This window comes from Apium graveolens, chromosome 5, assembly GCF_009905375.1.
Source record: "Apium graveolens cultivar Ventura chromosome 5, ASM990537v1, whole genome shotgun sequence".
In the NCBI taxonomy this organism is placed as follows: Eukaryota; Viridiplantae; Streptophyta; class Magnoliopsida; order Apiales; family Apiaceae; genus Apium; species Apium graveolens.
This window is the reverse complement of record NC_133651.1, coordinates 219,952,033-219,962,477: the sequence shown is the minus strand read 5'-3', so window position 1 is coordinate 219,962,477 and position 10,445 is coordinate 219,952,033. Positions and strand designations below refer to the sequence as shown.

General features: G+C 34.6%; 1 non-coding gene across 1 annotated transcript; it reads right to left on the bottom strand.

Annotated features, from left to right (window-relative positions):
* Nucleotides 1-9,589: 9,589 nt before the first annotated feature.
* LOC141663108 (small nucleolar RNA R71) lies at nt 9,590-9,696 on the bottom strand. Its single transcript, XR_012551193.1, has one exon. It is a non-coding gene; the product is annotated as a small nucleolar RNA R71 (small nucleolar RNA).
* Between the last annotated feature and the right edge of the window lie 749 nt (nt 9,697-10,445).

Here is a 10,445-nt window from a genome sequence, read left to right as displayed (position 1 = left end):
GTCTTTAAGTACCATCCCAACAGACCAGGAGTCCAACAAATCAAACTTATAATAGAATCAGGATTCTGAAAACACGACCTAGCGCGGCCGCCCCCAAATCCAGCGCGCCCGCCCTTGATTTCTGTCAAATAGGCGCGGCCGCTTCGCATACCAGCGTGGCCGCCCCGAGCTTCTGGAAAAACTGGATTTTTCTGTTTTCTTGACCTTCTCGTGCTGGTTTCTTATTCGCAATTGACCGAGGTTCCATCCTAACACTCTTTCAAGCATAAAACATGCAATATCCATCCCTTCTTCTAATATGCCCTGAAATGCAAAACACATCAAAAACACAAACAACTTGAGTACAAAACACCAATTCGAGCCTTTACAAAACGTTCTAAGTAGATATAAATGCCACTTATCACACCACCAAACTTGAATCGATGCTTGTCCTCAAGCATAACAGACTCAAAAACAAAAATAAAAATGCATGAATGCAACTAACATGAATGCAATGATCCCCTCAGAATAACTTAACCAATCAATAAGCAACATCTCAATGAATGTAGTTATTCACACAAAGTTCAGTCAAATCCCACAAATTAACTAACAAGCCAGAAACGTGCGTGTGTGCAATTGCTTAACAGACATACTCTCGAAACGAGATCAATAATCATAACTCACCTCTCCTCAAGACAATCACAAGGTTATAAACAGAATAAATGATAAACACAAAATGACCAACAACACTACAAATATGGAGAAGTCACAAATCAAGTCATATCGAGAAGTAACTTTGTCTATAGAGAAGTCATTTCACTTGTAGAGAAGTCATCTCACCTTTAGAGAAGTCATTTTTTATAGAGAAGTCAAATTGCATATCGAAAAGTCAAATACATGTAGAAATATGGAGATACCGACAAGTCAAGTGAATGTAATGATATGGAGACGTCGATAAGTCAATTCATGTAGAGATATGGATATGTTGACAAGTCAAATTTATGTAGGGATATGAAGATGTTGACAAGTCAAATACATGTAAAGATGTGGAGATTTTGACAAGTCAAATACAAGTAGAGATGTGGAGATATCGACAAGCCTTTTTGTATCTAGAAGATCTCGATAACAACTTTAATTACATAATACATCTATCATGAAGATTTCAGATTACCAGTCAACAAACTATTTTATCATTAAAATTGAAAGTCTACAAATGCAGCTTGAAGAGTGCAAGATCAAGGGCCAAGATGAACTGGACAAAGGAGTGTAGCAGACATAGAAGATTGTATGCATATATGCAGTACTTGAAATAAAAATTGACAAAAGAGCTTTATAAAATATGTTAGTCTATTTTAGTGCAATCTATGTAAACTGTGCATGCTGATCTATAAACCATGTCACGGGTCCTTTGTTCCAGTTGTAACAAAACAGTTTAGATTTTCTTGTATTCTCTCAAGTAGAAGCTAAGTTCTTTAATATAATGAACTCAGATTTGAAGCAAAACCCAATTGATTTTGAATAGAGATCAAGTGAATTTTGATAAGTGTTTTTCTATGCCTTTTACGATTAATAGATTATCATTACAAAGTACTTTAGTTGTTAAGTTCAAGCAAGCCAAAACACTTAACTTGATTTTTTGAAAACAATTCATAAAGTTTTTAAGTAATATAAAGAAACACACATCCACCTCCTCTCTGTGCATTTCATACCTAACAAGAACCAATAACCTTAACTCGAAATGTTGCATCCACCGCTGAAGTACCACTGCACTCAACTGTCACTACTCAAGGGGATACCCTCATCATAACTGAAACTCCTGCAATTCAAACTCAACCTCAAGAAATTGCTCCTTACTGCAGATGGTAAATGCACCATTGAACATATAAGCACCTGGATTTTAAATGTACAATGCCATATTTGTTACTCGATCCTACCTTAATCCCACTTATCAGATGTCATACATTAATGAGTTTGGAAGAAGTGGGCTATCACGACAAATTCATGTAAAATACGTTTCTCAATATACTTTAGCTCTAAGCCTCATCCTTGAAGAGCTTCATGACTATTTTGGAACATACATGGAAAATAGCGAGCGTTCAACTGATGAAAAACACAATTACGCGTGCATGTATATATATATAGACACACACATATACGTCGACCGTATTATTATTGCAAGATTATCAAGTATACGCATGATAAATAAATACTCCCTCTGTCTCATTGAGTTATGTATATTAGGGGACAGAGCTCGACATACATTTTAACGTTCTTTTATAGTATAGTTCCATAGATTATTTTAATTTGCTTTTTCTTGTAAATAAAAATTTAATGTTTATATTTTAATACAAAATTGAAAATTTTAAAAATAAATAATGAAAATATACTTTATATTCACCTTAAAATATATCTCGAGTATTGAAAAAAATTATAAATAATTGAATGGGACAGATGAATATTTGAAAAAAAATTGAGACATTTTTTTGGTTATCGATCATTTTTTTATTCATAAACGTGTAAAAAATCATTATATTTGACAATAATTTTTGTTGTTAATTGTATTTAACGACATTTTATAACTGTCATACTTGGATTTTTTTTATATAACCTTTTAATCTCTTCTCTAGTTTGTTTGTTTTTTTAAATTTTTACACAACTTAAAGATAACTAACCTATCCCAACGGAGTCTCCGATCTGGGAAGGTAAAAAATTAAAGAAATTAGTTAAAACGCTCATAAAATTTGATGTGATAGCAGTTGTGTGCAATTAAATTTATTTAAAACATTATCAATTATACATAATTCAATCTCGTAAATAAACCATTAATCATACATAAACAAAATTGAACCCCCATAATAGATACTCATAAATGATGGATGTTGTCTTTATTTGATAGTATTGATTAGGAATTAATCATTCGCATTTTTTGACAAATATGACTTATAATCTTATAAATGAGTATTTATTTTCATAAATTTTCAAGATGAACCAGAATCGAACCCAAGACCTGAGACGATAGAGAATAAACTCTTAATCATTCATCTTATTATAAAATTTATTATCAAATTGATAAAGGCGCTCCTTTCCTGGATCAAAGATGCTAAAGAAAAGAGAACCCATGATGTGAGGTGAAGAAGGGTCATGTGAATTGAAATACCTGACTTATTTTTATTAAAAAATATAAGCGGAATCGAATTGTAAATTTTGATCTGATTATATTTTTCCATCTCAGGGCATGAAAATAGTTTTTCGCTTAAACGTTTGAGACAAATTATTTTTTAAAACAAAAAATTAAAAAATAGAAAAAAAATATAATTCTTGATTGCAAAATATGAACTCAAACGATTGAAACACCCCTCAAAAGGGAAAAGTACAAATTTTCTTATTGTAATAGTCCATGGAAAATCCTTGGAAGAATAATGTTATTCTAATACAATGTTCTAATAATTAGTGCTCGATTTGACTCGACAAAGTTATGAAATAATAAGTACTCGTTATGAAGTGATGAGTCCTTGGAGAACTCAGTTTAAAACTCGAGTAATATAAAATACTAAATTTTTAACTTTAATATATATATTATCTTAACATATATATAAATGATATATAATATAATTAATTATCTTTCTGTGTATTTCAAAAGTGTAATGTATATTAAACTCAAATATTTTAAACTAATACCTTTTAATTTTATAAATATTCATGTAAGTTATAATTTTTTTTATAAATTGTTAGGAAAATAAATAACACACAGAGGGGGGTGAATATGTTTTACTGTTTTTATGCTTTTCTTGAGCTTTTTATGGTTGAACAAGGTAAATTAAATCTTGTAGTGAAATGTGTTGCTGCAGAAATTAAACATGCAATAATAAAGAACAAAGATCTTTTCAAAACTCACTTAATTTTATATTAAAATTAAGAATGTTTTGCAACAAAATTTCTAAGCTCTTTGTTGATAAAGAGCATAGCTTCTTCTTGAGAGTGTTACAAGATTTTCCATCTTTTTTGTTACAACTGACTAAAGGGCAAGTGTTAACTTTATAATTTAGTTAACTGTTGGTTTACACATTGTATAATAAGACATGCTATAACCTTTAGTAAACTATCACTTGTCATTTCCATTTTTGGAAAAGTGTATCTTCCATTTCTCGCTTAGCATATCTTAGCATCCTGTATTTACTTTGATCTTCCTTTGTCAGTTAATATTCATCATTGATCTTGCACATCCTTCAAGCTGCTTTTTGTAGACTTGTCAATCCATCTGTTTGGATTGTTTGTTGATTGTTAATCTTGAATATTGAACTGGTCTGCAAATTGTACTTTGAGATTTTACCTCGAGATCTTCATTTGGTCTATAGAGAACTTGATATCTCGATAAGTATATTGATTTATCGAGATCTCTAAGACTCCGTAGTTAATTTGACTTGTAGAGGTCTTTAAGTTCTCTATAAGAGAATTTGGCTTGTCGAGATCTCTAGTCTTCATATCTTCACTTTGAATATCGATATCTCTGAGTTTTCTAGTGGCTTATTGACTTATCGACAACTCAAAGTTCTCTAGTTAAATTTGACTTGTCGATAACTCAGAGTTCTCTAGTGAATTTTGACTTATCGATAACTCTGAGTTCTCTAATGAAAAAATGACTTGTCGATATCTCATATCTTCATGTCTTCTTATCGATATCTCTGTGAGTTCACCAAAAGCTTTTCTGACTTCTCGATAAGTCATTTGGAGTTCTCGAGTGACTTCTCTATAACACTAAATATGTGACTTGTAGAGATCTTGACTTAGAATATTTTTATCCAAAAAGATTTATTCAACTCCAAGCTTCTTCATAATTCTTCTGAGGCATGATTTTCTTGATCTTCTTCCAGATAAAATCCTTAGGCTTGATACTGTTTAAACAAAAATACTCCAGTCTGCTCTTTTACAATTTTTACAGACTTTAAATATTACAAGTACAAATACAAACTAAGATTACAATACAACTTACTTAGGGTTGTCAATTTGACTTAGTCTTGTTAAAGTACATGCATGTCTTGCACAACAATCTCCCCCAATTTGTGAGAAGATTGCTTAACATAAATTCATGCATGTTAACAAGACTAACCCCAAGTTAAAAAAATGGAAAATGAAATTAATACATAAAGCTTGATAGAATTACAACTTGTATACATTAGGAGATTTACAAAGTTTAATGGTAACAAGTATCAAGTAAAGACAGCTTTTGTTTCTGCTTCTTCTCTAAGAAAATCCTTTAAGTGATCAAGAATTTCAAGTTCTTCTATTATAGGTGTCCCACTTAGAGCTTCTACAAGTTTTTGTCTTGCTACCTTTGGATAACCATTGTCTAGTAAATCAATCCTAAATTTTGAGAATCCACCAGCTTTGATGTTTAGAAATTTCCCATCCTTAGAGATTCTAATCATTCCTTTGGCCTTGAGCTCTTCTGATCTTTTTATGAACATCTCAATTTCCTCATCATACTTCCTCACTCTTTTTTCAGGTTCAGCCTTATTTCTTTTTCTTGTTTCTCCCCTTGTAATCAACCATTCAATTATAACTGATCTTCATGCCCTTGTAGCAGTATCCTTGTCCATTAACAAACTTATTATTCTCTTAATTTTTGTGGGAGAAAGAGAATTCATTAAATCTCTGCCAAGGAAGGTGAAGGATCCATCTTCATAGAAATATCTAACTTCCCTAAGAGATACAACCCAGACTCTGACTATTTTCTCAGCAAGTTGTTGAAAATGATCTTCATCTGAGATGCACCAATTCAAAGGTAGAAAGTCAGATTGCTTGAAACAGTTCCAGATGGCCCTTTCAGTGACTTCCCCTTTTTTTGTACGCTTGGTTTTATTAGGCATTCTCCCAAAAGATTTGATATTGACTTTTAGTGAAGGCTTGGCTAAAGGTAAGGTTGTGATTTTCTTGAGACTCGTTTGGCTTGTGGTGATTGGAATTTTTAGGAAAGAGTTAGTTGTTTGTTTGTACAGAAATTTTGGATTAGAGGTTGAGAGTGGTTTGCTGATTGAGGTTGTTGATATAGAAGTTTTTTCTAGAGGTTGAGCTAGAGCTGTTTGGATTTTTAGGGTTTGTTGTGGTTCTGAGCCATCATTATTCTTTTTACTCCTCCTCTCACTTCTTCTCTTCTTCTCCTCATCTTTCTTATCATCCTCATTCTTCTTCTCTCCACCATTGCTACCAGATGGCTTAGTGAATTGACTTGGATTTGAGCCAGAAGGATTTTGATCGTCTTTCTTCTGCTTATCATCATCCTTGTCTTTTTTTAGATTATACAGTGTATTTGGCAGCATTGTATCAGGGTTCAAAACATATCTCTCCAAAATATTTATCATCTCCACATCTTCATGCTTCTTGTTCTTTTTGTGCTTCAAGTCAGACTGCAATGTCATGTTCAGCCTCATGTTTGATCTGACACAATGTTTGGGAACAAGAAGATGTCTGTCTTGTTTGGTCATTGGGCATATATAAACTACTTCTTGGTTTGGATATAGATAGACTTCTGGAAAAGCTTCTATATGTGCCTTTTTAAGCTCTTGGAGAAGTTGAGTATCTTCTTAAATGATTGGATTTACTCTGTCAATCATCACATCAAGTTCAGATGCTCTTAGAGTTTGGAGATTTGTGAGAGTCACCTGAATGCACCTGTCTACACCACCATCATTGATGTTCATGACAATCCTTTTCTCCAGAAAGTTATCAATCTTCACTACCACTACCCTTAAGAAGTTGATGTTCTTGGCCAAAGCTTTCTTGCAAGTCACATAGTTATTTTTAAGGGACACTCTTAGTACTGCAAGAAGGTCATTGAATTTCTGATCTTGATATGGTCGTTCTGCAGCCCTTTGAAGTCTTTTCTTTTCCAACATCAATTTGAGCACTTGAGCTTTGACCAATTAGAACAGTCTCTTTAGCCTTAGATTTAGATTGTTGAATTCTAGCCTCAATATCCCCCTTAGTCTTGGTGACAGACATGAGGAGGGGAGTTGGAATTTCTGGCCATACCTGTTCAGGTAGGGAAGGTAGTGGTATGCTGAGTTTTCCTATGATGGCCCCCAAAGCAACAAAATTCTGCATTGAAGGTGCTTATGAGAGTCCATCAGGGTCTGGATGTCAGTTTTTTGACTCTTGACAAGAGAAGTCAAGGCTTGGACTTGTGCACTAAGAGAAGCATTTGAGGTCTGCAATTCTGAGACTTGAGTTTGAAGAGATTATATTTGCAGATTTTTGGAAGTGGATCCAGGCTGATAAGAGCTAGAAGATATTGAGGAACTAAAGGTTGCTTTTACAGCCTGTTTGATACCATCCATGAGCAAGGCTGAAAGCTCATATCTACTTTGATGAAGTTGCTCCAACTTGACATTTATGTCATTGGAATGAGTAATTTGCTGTTGGAGCACTGTATGAAGAGAGATGGAGGATTATTTTAGATTTTTGACTTCCCTTTCAATGGCATCAAAATCCATTCTGGAAATTTGATCATCAAAATACTTGAACTTGGATGTGATTTTTACTTGAGATGGTATAATCTCATCCATTTTATCCTTCACTAGCTTCCTGATCCTATCTTCATGACCAGTCAATCTCAGTTCTAGTGCTTTTCCAAAGAGATGGAAAGCTTTGAGTTGAGCCTTTGAAACTTCATTGACTGTATCATAGACTTCTGATAAGTGAATTTTATATCTACTTGGAATCCTTCATTACAGGCTTAATTTGGTGTTTTGGACTCAAGTTGTTTGTATTTTTTATGTGTTTTTGTGTTATTGCATTCCAGGCATCAGTTAAAGGAAGAAAGAAGCTTTTAAAAGAATTATCCAAAAAAAATTCAGAATTGGAATCCTAGGCTATTCTTAAGTTGTAGAGAATCTCGTTAGCTTCGCGTGGGCAGTTGAATCGCCTAATTCTGACGAGCAGAACTCAATATATGGCCAAAACAAGATTTGTCAGAAAAATTCCAGAATGTCAGCGCGGCCGCGCCTGAAGGCCGGGCGACCGCGCTCGTTTTCTGCCCCAGAATCCTGATTTTAGTCGAAATTGAAGATTTTGAGAGTCCTGGTCATCCTGGAGCCTATATATACCCATAAAAAGACGTTTTTAACAACAAGGAGGCCTGGGAGAGCAAAAAGAAGACCTAGAGAGCACGAGAAGGCTACGGAGAAGAAGACTCTTGTTTTCTTTAATATAGTTGATACTTGGATGCTCGTTTTCGATTTGTCTTTAAACCCTAGTACTCTTATATTATTTATTATCATACTTTCATTGGAACCCATGGTGACGATGAGTTCGGTTATGAACTAATCGTTATCGTGGGGTTATAACGGATTTACTTATGGATTTCTATAGTTAATTTGTTTCGATACCTTAGTGTGTGGTGATTGATTGATATCCTAGTATTGGTTGTGCTTATTCGTTTTATGTGCGTAGCTAACATATAAGATAGCGTGTTAATCTCTATTTAAGGGACAGTGAATATAGAGATTTAGAACTTGCCATGCTAGCATAGGTTCATGTGTTACTGTTATACATGATTCGTAGGTAATTTTAACCATCTTACTTGCCCTATGTAATCACGATAGATAACTTGCGCATTAAACCATTATGTTTTTAATTCTTATAGATATATAAGGACTAAGCATAATTGGTGTATCTTCAACTTCTATCTCTTTTGTGGATGTTTGGTAGTAGGGTATTCATACAACGAAAGTTGGCGTTTACTAGTTTCGTGTTATCTGATTAGTGTCATCACCATTACATGCTAAGGTTAAGAACAAAAAGGCTATTGCATGAAGTATTTAATGAAGTTAGGATCTCATGTTTGTCATATATAGTAATTCAACCTCAATTCTCTTGGTTAATGTTATTTAGGATAATCTCTTAGTTTAATCAAAACCCAATTTGTTATTTGTCTTAGCATTGAGCGATAACCATACATTGTTACATAGGTGCATAAATTGAACTTAACCTAAACCAGTCTCTGTGGGAACGAATCTGATTTATATCTTATACTACTTGCGAACGCGTATACTTGCGTGTAATTTTAGCGCGTGTTTTCGCCCTAACAAGTTTTTGGCGCCGCTGCCGGGGACTCGGTGTTAATTTTTAGTTTATGTGCTTGTCATCAGTGGTCGTTAAAGTTCACTGACTTGGATTCTTTTACTTTCACGGTTTATTTGTTTGTGTTTCAGGTACTCATTACAATGGGAGATCCAGTTGTACGAACGAAAGCCTTGATGGCTTTTCTCAACCCAAGATCAATGAAATTTAATCTAGCATTGTCAGGCCAGCTATCACAGCTAATACCTTTGAGATCAAGCTTGACATAATTCAATGGGTGCAGAATTTAATCCAGTTTGGGGATTCTCCAACGGAAGATCCCAATATGCACATTAGGGATTTTATTGAGATCTGTGACACCTTCAAGTTCAACGATGTTTCTGAAGATGCTTTGAAGCTGAGACTATTCCCATTATCTTTAAGGGACAAAGCTAAGAGCTGGTTACACTCTCTACCAGCTGGTTCGATTACTACTTGGGAAGATCTTGCTTAAAAGTTTCTCACAAAATTCTTCCCTATGGCAAAGACAGCTACAATCAGGAATGCTCTTACTTAATTTGCGCAGCAAACAGGAGAATCTTTGTGTGAAGCTTGGGAGTGCTACAAGGAGATGCTTAGGAAGTGTCCTCATCATGGAATGCCTGATTGGATGATCATCAATTGCTTCTATAACGGTTTGGGAGCACAGTCAAGACCCATGCTCGATGCAGCATCAGGTGGAGTATTATGGGCAAAGAGCTATGAGGAAGCTTATGATCTATTTGAACTGATGGATGCTAATGAATATCAGTATCCAACTCAGAGATTACCACATGGCAAGGTAGCATGAGTTCTTCAAGTGGATACAGCTACGGCTATCACTGCTCAATTAAAGGAGTTGTCTATGAAGATCGATTCTCTAGCTAACTATGATGTTAATCAGATAACCAGTGTTTGTGAGCTATGTGCAGGTTCGCATGCGACGGAGTAATACGCTATATCTAGTGAATCAGCTCAGTTTGTGAGCAACTTTCAGAGATCGCAGTAACCAGTTTTAGATACTTATCATCCTGACAACTAGAATCATCCTAACTTCAGATGGAGTAACAATCAGAATGCGATGCAACAGTCGTTCCAGCAGTTTGGAAACGAGCAATTCAATATTCCTGGATTTCAGCAACAATTCGCACCAAGACAACAACTCCAACTTCAACAACAAACTCATGGAGGTGCAGGTCTATCTTCGACTGAAAAATCTGAATTGTAGGAGTTACGGCTTATGTGCAAAAACCAGGCTCTTATATGCCAAAGCCAGGCTGTTTCTATCCAGAATCTGGAGAACCAAATAGGGAAAATTGCTAACGCCTTATTGAATCGACCACCAGGAACGCTTTCTAGTGATACGAAAG